This window comes from Tenrec ecaudatus, chromosome 14 (genome assembly GCF_050624435.1).
Source record: "Tenrec ecaudatus isolate mTenEca1 chromosome 14, mTenEca1.hap1, whole genome shotgun sequence".
Classification (NCBI taxonomy): domain Eukaryota; kingdom Metazoa; phylum Chordata; class Mammalia; order Afrosoricida; family Tenrecidae; genus Tenrec; species Tenrec ecaudatus.
In genome coordinates this window covers 91,967,525-91,985,153 of record NC_134543.1, presented here as the reverse complement: position 1 = coordinate 91,985,153, position 17,629 = coordinate 91,967,525, and the positions used below count along the sequence as shown (strand labels likewise).

Here is a 17,629-nt window from a genome sequence, read left to right as displayed (position 1 = left end):
GCTGTTGTATGACTTAACTTTGAACTGCTGCTTTCTTTACTTTCTCGTTACCCAGGCATAGGGGATTTAAGGGATATAATGAATTCAGTAGGTTAGCCCGGGAATCTAACTGTACATCACCATAAAACTTCGAAACCTAATTTTTTTGTGGGCTGAACTTTGCTTATATACTTCACACACAACACACACCCAATATGTGGCTAATATATTATTTAGAGCTAGCGAGTGAACCAGTTCACTATGGTGTGTCTTGGTTACAGACCCCATTTTTAACCATGAAGGACCATTTCGAATATATTCTATGTTGAGGATTTTGGTGGGTCAGCATGAATCCAACAATTCCTGGATAAAGAGTTAAAATCACTATCTTTCTTATGGTATATAATAGAATTATCTTTTTCATTTATTAATATTTTTCATGTAAAAGATAGCACCAGAAGGCAGATTAAAATTCTTTACACATTTGGATGTACATTTGTTCTTTCTTTTGTCACACAAAGAAGATAGTGAAATTCATGATATGTTTCTTTCTATTCCTTTGCTCTAATGTTATATGAGAGCCGTGGTTTGAAGCCAGCTTGTCAGAGTGCAGGCCCAGTGCCATATGGCATTGCATATTCTGAAGCAAGATCTTTGATCCCTTTGTGTTTGATTTTTATTATATATAGATCAAAAAAGAAAAGAACATACCTTAAAAAGTTATAGTGAGGATTATAAAATATGTATGTAATGCTCTCTCTCAGCAGAGAGCATGAACTTATTAACAACTCGAAGACTGTTAGTAGTGATTTCAAACCTGAAATTCTGAATCGCTGATGATCGGTAGAAAGGATTCACTAGAGAAAACCCTTTTTTCTCTAAAGCTTATAGTTTAGTGTTACTGGTAAAGAGGTCGGGAACTTTCATTGGAAACCTTCTAGCAATTATATAATTACACAGAATTTATCTGTTCACTGGCTTCAGATATTCTCAAGTCTGTAATGAAGAACTTGGATAGGCTTTGCCTACCAGAAGGCAGTATGACTTATGGGAGGAGGTCTGATTTTGTAATTTATAGTAAATGGGCAAGGAATCGGTGAGGTCAAGAAGATATGGTATCCGAACTGTAGCCGTTGAGTCGTATGGCCTACTTCCTAATACTGTGTGTATCCAATTCTTAAATCTGAGAGTGCACTTAGGATTGGACACACACAGGGAAATATTCAGTACTGTAAGAAAATGTAGATGTCCTTTGTCAGGTCAGGCTGTAATTGACAGCACCACTAACAAAGTGATTAAAGGAACGTTTTCCAGGATTTGACGTCGGACACTCATTCTAGTAGCAGGCTCCTGGAAACTTTTCTTTGGGCGGACAGTCCATTCTGTTGTCACTCAAGCCAGATAGCCAACTAACGTTACAGCAATTTGGTTTACTTTCTGTTAGGTACTGTACCTGGATATTCAGTCGCTTTCCCACGCTGGTGACCTACAGCCACTTACCTATTTTTATTCTTGTATTCTTTAACATATATGTTCATTTAATTGCTAAAGAGAATTATCTATGCATAGGTATATATGTATCTGTCTGTCTCTATGTGTTTCTCATTAAATTCCCAAAGCAAGCCGCGATGGCACAGTGTGTTTAAGCAATGTGACTTTGTCAGTCATCACATTCTTCCAGATATATGTTACAAAACGGAAAGATGGCTCAACATTTTCTATTATTATTTTAGATGAAATGTTCTGCAATATGTTGTTGATATTGTACTGCAGTAAATACTGTATGCTCAAGTCTCTCAGGGACCCTCATGAAGATGAGATGCATGTCCCAGGAGGCTGTCACCGAAAAGAGAAATTCTAAATAAAATAGCATGATTGAAGAGTCACACATGAATTTATTATAAGAAAATGTTATTTTGTATAATCTTGGGGCCTAAAATATGATATTTTTGCAGGACAGATTGTTATCATTACATAGAGGCTTAAAAACCTCATGGAGAATTTCTGAATATCTTTTAATTTCATTTTTCCACAAACTTTTTGCAGCTCCTTCTTATGTGGCTACATGTGGTTCCAGATAGTTTAATCTATGTGAAAATAATTTTCCTTTATTGGTCGAATAGACTAGTCACATTTTTGTTTTATTGTGATAAAGCAGTTCAATTATTAACTGTCTCACATTTATTTCATCTACAAACCTTACTTCATGACTAAAAATTAAGTCTGTCTTTTGTTTTTTGGTTTCGTTTTTTTCTTAAGAGGAGTAAGACATAGCCCCAGAAATCTGAGAATTTACTGTTCAGTGAAGTGCAAATTAACCCAAGAATTGAGGTGCACTTAAAGAAAAAGGCTAGTGAGCCTGGAATACATTTAGACTAAGTAAGGAGAAAATTGCTCAAATACTCTTCTTTTAGCCTCAGGATGTTTTCTCTAAGTTTGGGTGCCTGCTCTGCAGGAAGAACATTCCTGGGCTTGTGAATTTGCAGTAGTTTTATTTGTTCATTTGTCAAAAATAGTTTCTTTTTGAACTTAACAAATGTACTATTAGCTTTTTTAAATACATAAATAGATTAAAAACATATATATTTAAAAATCAGCATTATTAGACCACTAAAACTGAATGTAGACAATTCACTCTTTATCCTCAAACCATATACTACTTAATACATTTTACATAGTGTTCTAGGCAAAAACCTTGGTTTTATCATCTTTTGTTATATAGACAGAAAAGATCATACTCAGAGTTGATATATTGTTCTATATTTTAAAATTTTCCACTTAATGTTATGTTGACTATATATTTGAAAATACTTCTCTTGCCTTGGTATGTTTTAATGACTATTTAAAGAAATGTAAACATCAGGAAAATAAAGCCCTTTCCTGCAACCGTTCAGAGAATTAATTTTGGCTCAAATTCAAGTTAATATTTATTAATAGTTCTTTCAAATAGTAACTTCTTTGAAATAGTTTATTAATTTTTGTCAATGGTTACAAGTGGTTAAAAACCAAGTTTCTCTAGTATAAGCTAAAAATAAATAAATAAAATTATTGGAATAACATGCACCAGAGATTGGAATACTTTCGCAAGTCTGTTTCTCTTTCAGCTTCTCTTTGCTTATTCCTTTTCATTTTCTTTGAGTGTTTTTCTCTGATCACCAAATCACATGACAGAGATTAGGCTACCCAATAGTTTTGAACTGTGTATCTCCTTTTGAAGAGTCTATATTCGCCTGAAATTGAAATCTTATAGGTTCAATTTCATGTAAGCTTGGAAATGAATCTTTCCATAGTTAAATCTTCAAATCAGAACACAGCCCTAACTATATTGTTCCCAGATTCCTGAAACACAGAAATTTTAAAATAAGAAATATTTGTTGTTTTAAACCATTAAATTTTGTGCTAATTTCTTATGTGGCAATGGGTAATTAATCCAACTTTTAAAATCATCAATATATTGCCAAACTTGTTTCATCTGTATCTCCCTACTTCCTTCCCCTTGCTGGTGATTTGCTTTTGAATCTCTTTATTGAGGTATACTTTGCCGTTTGTTATAAAATGTACCTATTTTAAGTGCAAGATTAAGTGACTATTAGTAAATTTATAGTGTTGAATCATCACCACAGCTAGCTTTAGAATAACTCCCGTGAATTAATTCCCATGAATAATTCCCAAGAATTCAATCCCTCCTTCCATTCCTCAATCCTAGACAACAGCTGATCTGCTTCTGTCTTAATAGATTTGCCTGTTCTGGATATCTTAAATAAGTGAAATCAAACAGTATATACTTTAATGCATCTGGAGATTTTCAGTTAACACATTTTGGTTGGATATTTTCCTTTGGAACGTCTTATGTGTTTGTTGTGAAGTTTGACATAGCACATTAGTTTGCTACAGTAATTCATACACAGATTGTTCTGTGACATTGGTTACAACCTCCTCAATGTATCATCCTTTTTTTCTATTTTCATTCTTGGTTTCCCATTTCCACTTGGCCAATTTTCAACAACCTCCTCCCCCCCCACCCCACCCTCAGTCTTCTCATGAATCAGACTTTACTCAATTGCTGTGCGTGGTGATTGTCGTTGAATTTTATTTTCTAGAATTAGTTTAGGCAAGTAATGTGTCTAGTTAGTATCTATTTCTTCTAGTTTTTCATAATATTTTTCTATGAGCTTCTTTTATCTCATTTGTTTCTGTTGTAGTATCATCTGCCTTGTTTCTTTTTCCCCCTGCATCTTCTCAATGTTTTCCTTTGTCAATTTTGTCAGTGGTTTGCAATTTTATTGATCTTTTCAAAGAACCAACGTATAGGGTTTTTTAATTCTATTGTTATTCTGGTTTTGGTTCCATATATTTCTGCTCTTAAATCTTTGCTTTCTTATTTCTTCTGTTAACTGTGGGCTTCTTTGTACTTCTTTTACTATTTATTCAAGTTGCATGATCAAGCTAGTGATTTGGGCCCTTTCTTTTTTAATTTGCATGTCTATATAAGTTCTCCTCTAAACTTTGCTTCTGCTGTATGCCAAAATTTTGGTATCCTGGGTTCATATTTTCATTTGATTCTAGGTATCTTTTTAAATTTCACTTTTATTCTTTTCTATTACTCGGCCGTCTTTAAACAAGCTCTTCCCTGTTTTCCATGTATTTGCTTTCTTTTCCTATTCTGTTTTTGATTTCTAGTAGTATTGTTACCAGAAAAAATGTTTGTATTGCTTCAAGGTCTCTGAACTATTGAGGCTTCCTAGTAGTGTCGAGTCTGTCTGTTCTGCCTAATGAACCCTGTACACTGGGGAAAGTGTTCCTGTTGGGTGGAATGCTTTTTACACGTTTGTGAAAGCAAATTGATTTGTTTTGTTATTTAGTTCTCATTGAGCTTTGTTGAGTTTCTTAACAGATTCATCCATGTTATTTATATATATATATATATATATATATATCAGCATTTCATTACTGTTTTATTATTGGATAATATTCCATTGTATCAATATTCCATAGAGTGTTTAGCCATTTACCACTTAGTAGAAAATTGTATTGTTTCCAGTCTTGTGGGACTTTGATAGGAATATTTACATATGAGTTGTTGTTGGAATATATGTTTATATTTCACATGCATAGATAGCGGGAATGGAATTATTAACTTTTGTGCTGAATTTATATTTAACTTTTTAAGAAATGCTAAACTATTTTCAAATATAATTGTGTCATTTTAAATTCCCACCTGCAGTGCCCAAGGGCTTCAGTTTCTCCATATATTTGCTAACCCTTGTTATTGTCTGACTCTCTGGATAATCATTTTTTATAAGGATATCTAGCTACCCCAGCACCATTTACTGGAAAACAGTTCTTTACATTATGGCATAAGAACCTTCCTCAAAAATCAATTGTCTATACGTATGAAAATGTGTGCCAAATCTCTCAATTCTGTCCAATTGGCCTATGTACGTATTCTTATTTCAGTACCATTATTTTGATTACTACAGCTTTATGGCCAATTTAGAATGTTCAGAAATCAGTTAGTGTAAACTTTCCTTACTTTAAACTCTTCTATATCTCCTCTGCTCAAGCTAATGGTCAGTCATCATGTATGTATGATGTCTCCTGTATCTTCTACCCATATATGTGTAGAACTTAATCCAGTTCTTCCGTGTTGTTTCATTTCCATGATCTCCCTGTTAAATCTCATTTAGTCTGAATGTCCATTGCATGCTCCATCCAGTATCGGCATAGCAGGCTCGCTAAGCCATTGGTCTAGTCTCTGTTCATTTGCAGTTATCACTGAGAACGCTCCTGGGCTGAATATTTTTCATGCCTCACTCCAAAGCAAGCCTCTCCTCCGGGCAATGAAAACTGGTTTTCACAGTATGTCCAGCCTTGGTGTGAGATCAGCTCGAAGCAAGAGTGCCATAGATTCTTATCTAGCTTCCCTAGAGCTGATAGGTTATTTTTTTTTCATGAATAATTACTTCTCAATGTTGTGTTTACTGTTGGTCAATTGCATTGAAAGTGACCATTCACCTCTATTTGTGTTTCACATACCTGTTTTGCATAATACCCCAATCATCTAGTAGGACTCTGTGGGTGTCACAGAGATATTAATAGAAGAGTCAGTCATAGGTAGAAATGTCACTTCACTAAAAAGAGGCCTATGTTCCCCCTACCTCTCTTTTTCAATCTTTTATAATTTAATTTGTCCTCAACAAATTTTTAACATGTATAAAATAGAATAATGAGACTTTGTGTACATACTGATCAGGTGAAACAGTTAAGGCATAATGCATGTTGTTTCATTTGTACACCCAGCTATATTGCCCTCCTTCTGCTAGTATATAAGCAAATCATAGTTCATTAATATTTTAGAATAAATCCTGAAGAGATGAATTTTTAAATTTGTTGAACACATTCACAGAAATTTCTTAATCCATCAAAAATGAAGTCACAAGTACGTTTCATTGTTATTTTTTTTTGTTTTGATAGATTTTTTAAATATTTAGTTTCCCCATAAAATTCTTTCATTGAAGTTGGCTGATATACCTTTTAAGTTTCTTGATATTTTATTTTCTTTCAACTCATTTGTTGAATAATCCCATTCATTTTTCCAGTATCTTTTCCAAGAGATATTTCCTGAATGTAGTACAAGATTCTACTTTGTCCTCTTGAATTTTCGGAAAAGTAGTACTTGAATGTAGATTCATGCTACCCAGCAAGTAGCTGCTGGCCACAAATCATTATCGAAATTTAAATTTTAAACAAGTGATACAAATCGGTGGTGAGGTGGGTGTAGGAGGCCTGGTAGGGCATGATGAAGGGTAATGTAACCAAGAGGAATTACTGAAACCCAAATGAAGATTAAGCATGATAGTGGGACAAGAGGAAAGTCAGAGGAAATAGAGGAAAGAGCTAGGAGGCAGAGGGCATTTATTGAGGTCTAAATAAAGGCATGTACATATGCAAATACATTTATATATGAGGATGGGGAAATAGATCTATGTGCATATATTTATAGGTTTAGTACTAAGGTAGCAGAAGGACATTGGGCTTCCACTCAGGTACCCCCTCAATACAAGAATACTTTCTTCTATTAAATTGCCATTCTATGATGCCCACCTTCCCGACACAACTGCTGGAGACAAAGCGGGTGAATAAGTAAATGTGGCGAAGAAAGCTGATGGTGCCTGGCTATCAAAAGATATAGCGTCTGGGGTCTTAAAAGCTTGAAAGTAAACAGGCAGCCATCTAGCTCAGAAGCAAAAAGGCTCACATGGAAGAAGCACGCTAGCTTGTGTGATCATGAGGTGCCAAAGGGATCAGTTATCAGGCATCAAAGAACAAAAAATGTTATCATTGTGTGCTCACCTCCCTGATATGATTGCTGAAGACAAATGGGTGCATAAGGAAATGTGGCAAAGAAAGCTGATGGTGCCCAGCTATCCAAAGATATAGTGTCTGGGTTCTTAAAGGCTTGAAGGTAAACAAGTGGCCATCTAGATCAGAAGCAACAAAGCCCACATGAAAGAAGCAACCAGCCCGTGTGATCACGAGGTGTTGAAGGGGTCAGGTATCAGGCATCTTCAGAATAAAAAATCTTATCTTAGTGAATGAGGGGGAGGTTTCAAGTGGAGACCCAAAGCCCATTTTGAGGCCACTGAACTTCCCCTTACAGAAGGGTCTCGGGGAGAAGACGAGCCAGTCAGGGTGCTATGGAGCAATGATGAAACATACAACTTTCCTCTAATTCTTAAATGCTTCCTCCTCCTCCACTATCACGATCCCAGCTCTACCTTACAAATATGGCTAGACCAGAGGATGTACACGGGTACACATAGGAACTGGAAACACAGGGAACCCAGGGCAGATGATCCCTTCAGGACCGGTGGTGTGAGTGGTGATACTGGCAGGGTGGGTTGGAGAAGGGGTACTGATTACAAGGATTTACTTGTGACTTGCTCCCTCGGGGACGGACAACAGAAGAGTCAGTAAAGGGAGACGTCAGACAGGTCAAGATATGACAAAATAGTAATTTATAAATTATTGAGAATTCATGAGGGTAGGAGGAGCGGGGAGGGAAGGGAAAATATGAGGAGTTGATGCCACGGATTTAGGTGGAGAGCAAATGTTTTGAGAATGATGAGGGCAATGAATGTACAAATGTGATTTACACAATTGATGTATGTATGGATTGTGATAAGAATTATATAAGCACCTAATAAAATGAGTTTTAAAAGAAATTTAAGTTTTATTGAATTAAGATGAGATAAAATTTTAATTTCAGTATCTCAGTTTCACTTTCTACATTTCAAATGCGTAGTGGCCTTATATGCGAGTGCTTACTATATTGGACATTTTCACCATGTGGAAAGTTTTATTGATTTGACCAGAGTCAAGGTGGATTTTTTTTTTTTAAGAATGCCTCAAGTAGGGGTTTGTTCTTCCATGGGAAAATGCATAACATATGATTGTTTTCTTTTTTGTGTATGTTGTTAGTAGCTTTTGATGATTATTGCTTAAGCCTACTATTTTGTTAGAGGTTGTTGCTATAGTAATATCCCAATTCTGTATAGCTCCTACTCCATTTATTAATTGGGATGTTCTATAAAGAGAACATTTCCCCTCTGCTGTTTGGTTACCTAGTGGTTACCCTCTAAGTTATTGCCTGTAAAAAAGAAACTTTACATTCCTATCCCATGTTTGAAAATATTTTTCAAGTGTTATTATTATTGCTTTCAATTTTTTAAAGTCTTTTTACTTATTTATTAGCCATTTTATTGGCACATAATCCACATATCATACAAGTCACTGGTTCTGTCCCATCAAGAGGAGTTGTACAACCATCGCCACAATCAATTTCAGAACATCTTCTTCTTTCTTGTACTCCTTGTTTTTATCACCCATTTCCCTCCAGTCCTCCCTGACACACCCCAGAGAAACCATTAATCCATAGAGATTCACCCAATCCTAGATTCCATACACCAAAAAACAAGCTAACAGCAATTATAAAATAAAATCTAGCAAAACCTCACACACAAAGCAGAAAATATTAAAAACTAGAATTTATACATGGACCTAATGCGAGATTAAATGAAAAAGTGTTAAACTTTAGCCCAATATATGTTATAATTCACATCCCAATGCATTCTGCATGGTATTAGTTCCCACCCCTATTTGTGGTCAAAGGGGAGTCACCAGAGACTTACTCCACGTATTTCCCATCCCTTCTTTTTATTTTTACAATCTAAAACAACCTTAAAATGTGTCAAAAGAGAAATCAAATAAGACATTCCATTTTAACCTAACTCTGTCTACTGTAGTCATCTCTGCAATGTTCCCTGTTAACAAGGTTACTCACATCCCTGGAAGACAGTCAGGGGGAATTTGACCTATAGTAACACTAACCGCTATATCTAACTTTAAATGTACAATGATTCACTTTCTCCTATTTAACTTTTTCTACTAGAATTTAAAAATTAAAACTGATAGTAGCCTCTCTAATATCTCAGGAGCACTGGAAGCCTAGTGAGTTGTACAGTGGGCTGCTCACCTAAGCACGAGGTTAGCAGTTTGAACCACCAGCTGCTCCATGGGAGAAGGTCACAGCTGTTTGCTACCGTGAGGATTTTCAACCTTGGAAGTCTGCCCTGCCCTTTGGGATTGTTTATGTGTCAGAAGTGACTCCATGGTAGTGATGAGTGTCATAGTAGTATGCTATATGGAAAATATTATAGTTCTTATTTTAAACTTTGAACAGTTAAATTTGTGAATTCATGAATTAAAACCTATTGTAAGCATCCTATATTAAAGTTCCAGAATTCTGTTTGCTGTGTATATAAATGTCATTGCATAAGCACCTTCATAGCCTTAAGATTTGTTATGAGTGATCTTTAGTGGCTTGTCACTACAAAAAAAAATTAATGTATTAAATCATGGAAAGCTTGTTTATGCCAGATTTTTTAAGTATAAATTGTAATTAAGTGTGTGATAGAGGCCATCTTTACATCCCACTGCCATCCAGTCAATTCCAATGCACAGTAAACCTACATAGGGTTGATACATCTTTATGGGATTAGACAGGCTTGTCTTTTTACTGTGAAATTGCTGGTGGATTTGAACTACCAACCTTACAACTAGCAGCCCAATGCTTAACACACAGTGCCAGGATTACCTAAATAGTCTATGGGCAAGTGTTCTATAAATAATTCAACCTTTCTAATGAAAACCAGAAAATAGTGATTGTTTATTTGACATCATATCATCACCTACCTTGATGATTTAGCTACAGTTGTTCTAAAATCTTCTATTGCTCTAAACCAATCCCAAAGGTAGGCTTAGATTGTTAGCATGTAATCAGAAAGTTGTCTGTTTATTGTTTTTTCAAAATTAAATATGAATTTACATCAGTCAATACATATCAAAATAAGCATCACCATTAGAACTTTTATTATTTGTTTTACCAGAAGAAGAAAATCATACGCACTTCTGGAAAATAATTTCAAGCTGAAGTTTATTTGTACATTATAATCCAATAGTGGGATGCATTACTTTAATGAATGACTTTCTTGTTTTGCTTTCAGTTAATTTTAGAGGATGGACCTAGTGTTGCAATTATACAGGACACAACTTAAAGCTGTTGATAATTTTCTTTGATTAGAATTTTTGGTACTGACAAATCATTGTGCTTTTCATGTAAACAATTTATTACTTTGTTGCATTTTAATTAATATTGTTAATTTATTAATTTACAATTTGTTGTCAATGTATTAATTTCATTGCATAGATCTGAATGTATGTAGCATTAGGAGGGACTTGGGATCATTACCATTTGAAGCTATGTAGCATTCAGAAGGACAATGGCGAGCCGATTAGTCACAGGAGCACACATTCACAATTAGACCCTGTGGTTTTAGAAAAGAGCAGAAGGCCATACAGATTCATCCAAAATAAAAATCCAAATTCACTGCCATCAAGTCAATTTGGACGCATAGCGACCTGCCCCTGTGAGTTTCCAAGCCGTGAGGCTTTACGCAGGTAGAAGAGACTCCTGGGGCTTTCAAACTACTGATGTTGCAGTTAGCAGCCCGATCATAGGCACGAGGCCCCCAGGCTCATGATTTCAGGGTCACCAGTTTAGATTTCTTTCTGTACCTCTCACATAAGTTTCACAGTCGCTCTTTGGTGAACGCTGAAATGCATGGAAACCTTGGGAAAGCGTAGCCTAATTCAACCAGGGTGCATCCTTACTGCAATCTCATTGTCAAAAGCTTTGCCTGAAAGGTGTAAGTTGGTGCACAACAGTTAAGAAAACAAAACCACGTCCACTGTACTTTGGATAATTCCTGAATAAAGCAGTGATATATCGTAAGCTTGTCAGTGTATGGAAACTCGGAACTCAAGCTCTAATGACCCCATAGCTATCCACAGGTAGTAACCATGATGTTCTGCTGGCTGCCGCTAGTTTCCCTGGGTCTCTGGGTTAGCAGTATATATTTGTGGGGAAGTGCCCCAGTTCTCCTCTTGTCACAGGTCTACTTACTGAAAATTTTCACTTGATAAAGAGGAATGAGAATATATTATCTGATCACAGTAGACAAGAAGAATACAGATAATGAGACATTAATTTGAAATTTTCTTTGTTACAGGGTTTGGGCTCCGATTCTGATTTGTCAGTGGATTTTTCATAGCTACTGCTCATCATGTCTTTCAGAGATAAATGTTTGTTCTCTTCAGATAGAGTTTCTTGCAGTTGTTACTGATATATCAGTTCATAAGATAGCCTTCTTTTCTGGTTAAAGCAATCTTTATTAGGAACCTAAGAATGCTTTGAAAATCATAAGAGAATGTGGAAGTTTTAAGAGTTTGCAAGCCTATCTATCTAATTATTATGGGAGCTTTTAACTCTTCTTAAGTAAAGTAATTAGATCCCTGATACACTATTTTAATTGATAATAGTACAAATGCCTGTTGGTGCTCATTGTCATAGATTATAAATTATCTGCTCTCTTAGTGAATTTAGGATCTTGCTGTAGTGGTTGTTGACTGCCCTAGATTTTATTTTATACATTATCTGAAATGCTGGATAAATGGTCTTGAAATCATACATGGTCATTTAATAAGTATTAAATATTGGGTTTATTTGGTCAGATTCTTGAAGTGTCATTAATGATGATAAAAGCTTTCTCAATAAAATCACCTGAGAATGTTAATTTTAAGCAATCTGTTTCCCAAATCTACTGCATATTCTCATCATGTTTATGTGGGGTTTTTAAATATACATTTATGTGTGTGTGTATGTATATATAGATAGATATAGATATACAATGTGTCTGTCTTTTCTCTAATTTTTTTCTTTAAAAATTTAAACGTAATTTGAATGTTGAATATAGCATGTCTCTCTCGACAGCCATTGTTACAGTAGTAAGCAGTTCTGTTTAGTTTATAGGCTTATCAGTAACCTTTACACATAATGTGATATTGTCTGAATGTCTTATTTTGTTCAGCTTTCGCTGGCACTGATGAAGCCTAAGGCTGCTGTTTCTTTGAGTTACTGATAATTTTTTATCTGATTAACTGACACATTTAGTTGAAATCAGACACAGCCCTTAGGCTGGGCATGGATTTAATTTAAAAAGTATCAAAGGTTTGCTCTGTGTGCTATTTAATCATCATGTTTATCAGGCAAAGAAAAATTACCGGAAGGACCATAGGGAGAGGGTTATCTTAAGGAGCAGTAGCTTGGGAAATTGATAATAGCTACAAGGTAATTTACTGCTAACTTTTACATTCATTAATATAACATTTCCCGCTAATAATTACAGTGCATGTAATATACTAATTAAATTGAAAGCATTATCACTAATTTTCTTTTTGCTGAGCCCTAAGATAGTTGGATAAAAAGTGAAATTGAAGAGAACCCACGTAGTCACATCAACTTAAAAAACTGGTTAGTTGGCTAGTTAAGAAGTTGTAGGGACCAAAAATTAAATCACTATGAATATAAAGAAAAACTCTCATGTTAAGCATTGACAAAGAAATTAAGGTTCTAAATGAATGAAAACATAGATCCTACACACTTATACAATATTACTCTGATCTGACCTGTGGAAGAAATACATCTTCCAGGAACCAATGCGTCACCGCTATGTCTGTGCATGAAGGCACCACTCTACTGAATGAATGTGCCTGGCTGATGGAATACTCTGATGCCAGGAGGCCTTTGCAGTAACTATGTTTGCTATTTAGCTTTTAGCACTTGGTAATATAATTGATTTTTTTCTTTGAAAAAATAATTCATGCTGGATAAGAAAACACAATTGCTCCAAGTAAGAATTTAAAAGGAAACCCACCCCTTTCAAACATCCTTGAACAAAACTAACAAAAACAAAGTTTTCAAGGAGTTTATTTAAATCTTTTTGTAATCCAGACAATAAATGTTATACTTTGATATATGGCTATTGTATAATTGTACATTTAATCTAGCAGTAAGCCTCCAGGGTTTCCTCCCCACCCCACCGACTTTCATTAATGATATGCAATGTCTATAATAAAAACTAGAATAATATAATCAACTTAGCTTGTGTGAATAATAGAGCCATAATTAAGGACTCAAAGATACAATAAACTATTGTTACCGCGAAATGTATTTTGTCAAAATTCTCAAATACATTTATTTTTGTTTTTGAAAGGATTATGTTGTGTTCAGTTTTAGCACAGAAAAATTCCATAGTTTTTAAAAAAATGTTATAAAATGAAAACCTTTAGTAACTAGAAATTCACATAGTCCTTGTGTATATGTTCTTCCTAGATTTAATGATTATTATTTCAGCAATTATTGTTGTACAAATTTGTATTTGCTAAATGTTCGATAAATGCATTGGTGTTTATTATATGTAGTTACTGTCGAATGAACTTCAATAAATTCAGTCACCTAAATAATTGTAGGACAATATTTTTTATTACCTTGACTGCAATTTTTCAGTTTTAGAATTTCACAAATACAAAGAAAAATTTTAGAATCGACTCAACTTCAATACGTTGGGTTTTTCTTTGTTTCACTATAATTTTCCCCCTACATACTACATATAGTATAGGACTAAGGTGCATCTGACCCAAGTCATGATATTTTCAATTGCCTCATATGCATGTAAAGGTTGAACACTGAATAAGGAAGAGAGAAGAAAGCTCGGTGTCTGGTATTTGAATTGTGGTGCTGGAGAAGAATGCTGAAAGTACCGTGGACTGCTAGAAGGACAACCCAATCTGTCTAGGAAGAAGTATGGCCAGAGTGCTCCTTAGAGGCAAGGATGGCAAGACTTCATCTGACATACCTTGGGCATGTCAGGAGAGACCAGTCCCCAAAGAAGGACATTATGTATGGTAAAGTAAAAGGGTAGCGAAGAGTGGAAGGGCCTCCAGGAGATGGATTGGCACAGGCTGCAGCCGTGGGCTCAGGCGTGGGGACAATTGGGAGGATGGCGCAGGCCAGGGCATTTTTCCTTCTGTTGTACATAAGGTCACTGTGGGTCAGAACCGACTCAGTGGCACCTAACAAAAACAACAACATAGTAGCAATAAGCCCAAAATCATCAAGCTGAAAAAGCACTAACTCAGTGCTCTTATGTGTGTTTTTTTTCAAGTTTCTTTTAAAATTTATTGGAGCCCATACAGGAAACCCTAGGGGGGGCCCAGCATACCCTACTGTGTAGGCATGCCCAACAAAGAGTCATACCATTCACTGTACCCCCATGTCCCAGAGGGACTTCCCTTGAGCCAAGCCCCAAAGCCCCAGGACTGGCTGGGGGTGGGGACGTTTATTTGGACTTTTAAACAAATTCCATTTTAGATTGTGTTCAAGTAATAACCCCAAACCCCGTAGCCATTGAGCCCATTCTGCCTTCCAGAGACCCTCGCCGTGACAAAGTAGAACGGCCGTTAATGTTTGCTGAGACTGTGTATCCTTAAGGGAGTGGGCTGCCTCCTCTTGCTCCTCTGAAAACACTGAGGGCTTTGAACCACCAACTTCGTGGTCAGCCACCCAATGCTCAACTCATAGCACCACCTAGTTAAAAGATGTTTTCTGATATTGTAGAATGAAAGATTTTCCTTTGACTTACTCCTCTGATCACCTACTGTATATAAAGTGAGACCAGGTACACTGCTATGAATTACTTAAAGTGACCTTTTTTGGTAACTTCAATCAAATGACGAGGTTGTTACTGTTCGGTGTCTTGGCATCAGCAGCCCTGTATGCAGCAGCTGGAAGCATTGCCCGCGCTGTGCGAGCCTGACAACTGGTAGAGTCCGCCCATTAAGGAACTACGGTATCCGTCTCTCCTGCTGAAGCTCCTTCCTGTTCTCTGCCCCTCAGTTTCACTAATCATGACATCGTTTTCTAGGGATGGAGCGCCCCCTGGAAACATGCGCAAAGCATAACGGATGTAAGATGAAGTCTCGCCATGCTCCCCTCTGGGGAGTGTTTAGCTGTAGTTACTTCAAGACAAGATTTTGGTTCTGACATTCCATTGTGCTCAGTGTTCTTCAACAGTTGTTTAGACAGTGTTTTTATTCTCCAGCTTTCACTGTGTCTGAGGCCGTCTGAAATTCTATGGCTCGGCTCAGGCAAACATTAGTCCTGAAGATGACATTTTTTGTGCTTCAACATTTTTTCTTAAATCATTTTATTGGGGGCTCGTACAATTCTTATCACAATCCATCCATCCATCCATGGTAGCAAGCACATGTGTACATTTGTTGCCCTCATCATTCTCAAAACATTTGCTTTCTACTTGAGCCCTTGAAATCAGCCCTCATTTCCCCCCTCCCTCCCCACTCCCTCGTGAATCCTTGATAATTTATAAATTATTATTATTTTGCCATATCTTACGCTGTCCGACGACTTCCTTCGCCCGCGTTTCTGTTGTCCACCCCCCTTTTGCAGCAGATTTCCCCCCTGCAATATGCCATTGGGTTTCTTGAATGCGGCTACCCTGAGTGGTTCTAAATAGAGTGAAATGCTGGACAATTTCAGCTGGGCCTCTTTGTCGTGAGGAGTTTCATTGTAATCCAGACTGATGGGTGTGCTCCGAACTTCATCAGGAAGTACTCAAGTCCTCTATGCTCTCAGCCAGCAAAGGTGTGCTCCTCTGCACATCGCACGTGGTGAAGAAGCCTTCCTCAGTCCAAGCCCTGTTCACCATATAATTCACCTTCTTGGATCGTTTGTTCAATGTACAGATTGAAGAGTTATGATGAAAAATTTAACCCTAACACATACCTTTCCTGATGTTAAGCCTCCTTTAAAGTATCGCCTTGTTATTTTCAGTTGACTGCCTTTTGGTCTTCATACAGGCTCCACGCGAACCAGATTAAGTGTTCTTGGGACTTCCTTTCTTCAAAATGTTATCCTTGCTTTGTTACCATCAGTTCATGATCCTATGCCACCTTTTGTAATGGTTGAATAGTTACCAATTATTATTGATAAAGTGACTGTGCATGCCTTTCATTTTCTTTTGATGTTTTCTGCATTGTTCAGTATTTTGCCTATAGAATCCTCCAATGTTGTTGACTCAGTGCCTGAATTTTTTCTTTAGTTCTTTTAACTTGAGCTATGTTGAACATGTACACCCCTTTTGATTTTTTAACTCTAAGCCATTGTATGTTTTATTATAATTTTTTCTTTGGTCTTTTTTAATTGCCTTTGAATTTTTCTGTTCATCTTTTTTTACATCATCCATACACGTTAGCTACTTTACATTCAACAGCAAGTTTGAGTCTTTATGACACCTAATTTTCTCTTTGTTTCTATAATCTTTCTAATTACCTTTTTCTTCATGAATGTCATTTCACAATTCATTTGGTCATAAGTATTCAATGTGTTTGTTTTTGAGATGGTCTCTAAATTCATGTAAAATATACTTAAGGTCATATTTTGGCCCCTGTGGACTAGTTTTAATTTTCTTAACCTTCAACCTGAACTTGTATATGGGCAATTTACATTCTGCTCCATGGTGTTGGGACCTGCCCTTGTTTCGGTTGATCATATTGAACTTCTCCAATCTCTGTTTTGATGGATCCTGTTAATTTGATTCATACGTATCCCAAAATTCGATCATTTAATCATCTGCTTGATTTATATCCCAAGTCATGTTTTCAAACTAGTGATCTTGCTACTTTGTTTTTCATTTTTGTTTACTAATCACCAATCATTATTAATGTACTTTGATTGCATGTTTAATTCCATGCTGAAAAAATTGCTTTTCAGTGTCTTCATAATTGACTTTAGCTAGATGTAAATGTGAATAATAAGTCATATTAACTGGTCTTATCACAGGCAACATTGTACTTCAAGATAAATCTTGAAATATTCTTTTTGGTATTGAATACAACACTATTACCGTTGAATTTGTCATTTCCAGCATAGCAACCTATATGATTATATAATTCAGAATGGCCAATACCTGTCCCTATCAGCTCACTAATGTTTAGGATATCAGTCTTTATGTGTTCTAGTTCATTCGGATGATAATTTTCTTATGTTTATTCTTTGTACGTTCTACTTCCCGGTTATCAGTAGGTATATGCAGCGATCCATTCTCATTCTGAGTTAGATTCTATAAGCAAAAAGAAGATCCCGGAGCTTTACTCCATCCAGTCAGGAAGGTGG

At 36.1% G+C, this 17,629-nt stretch overlaps 1 protein-coding gene across 2 annotated transcripts in view; it reads left to right on the top strand.

Moving 5' to 3' along the window:
* Positions 1-17,629, top strand: part of DPH6 (diphthamine biosynthesis 6) — a 179,076-nt gene that overhangs the window by 68,582 nt on the left and 92,865 nt on the right. The window lies entirely within an intron of this gene.